Here is a 252-nt window from a genome sequence, read left to right as displayed (position 1 = left end):
ATATATATATATATATATATATATATATATATATATATATATATATATATATATATATCTATATATATATGTGTGTACAGGAAACAGTAGCCAGGTGACAGACGGTGCCGCGTTGATACTGCTGGCTCGTCGCTCTGCTGCAGTGAAACACAATTTGCCTATTTTGGGTCGATTTCTTTCTTTTGCCGTCGCCGGCGTCGACCCGCAGGTTATGGGCGTAGGACCCGCTGCAGCCATTCCTAAGGCTCTGGG

The 252-nt window shown here is 41.3% G+C and overlaps 1 protein-coding gene across 1 annotated transcript in view; it reads left to right on the top strand.

Annotated features, from left to right (window-relative positions):
* The window catches only part of EMH_0012520 (acetyl-CoA acyltransferase B, putative), a gene marked incomplete at both ends in the record, with an annotated part of 2,747 nt that overhangs the window by 2,323 nt on the left and 172 nt on the right, over positions 1–252 (top strand). The gene's annotated exons all lie outside the window — the stretch shown is intronic.

The sequence above is a fragment of the Eimeria mitis genome, genomic scaffold (assembly GCF_000499745.2).
Source record: "Eimeria mitis Houghton genomic scaffold, Emh_scaff444, whole genome shotgun sequence".
Taxonomy (NCBI): domain Eukaryota; phylum Apicomplexa; class Conoidasida; order Eucoccidiorida; family Eimeriidae; genus Eimeria; species Eimeria mitis.
This window is presented reverse-complemented; position numbering and strand designations above follow the sequence as displayed.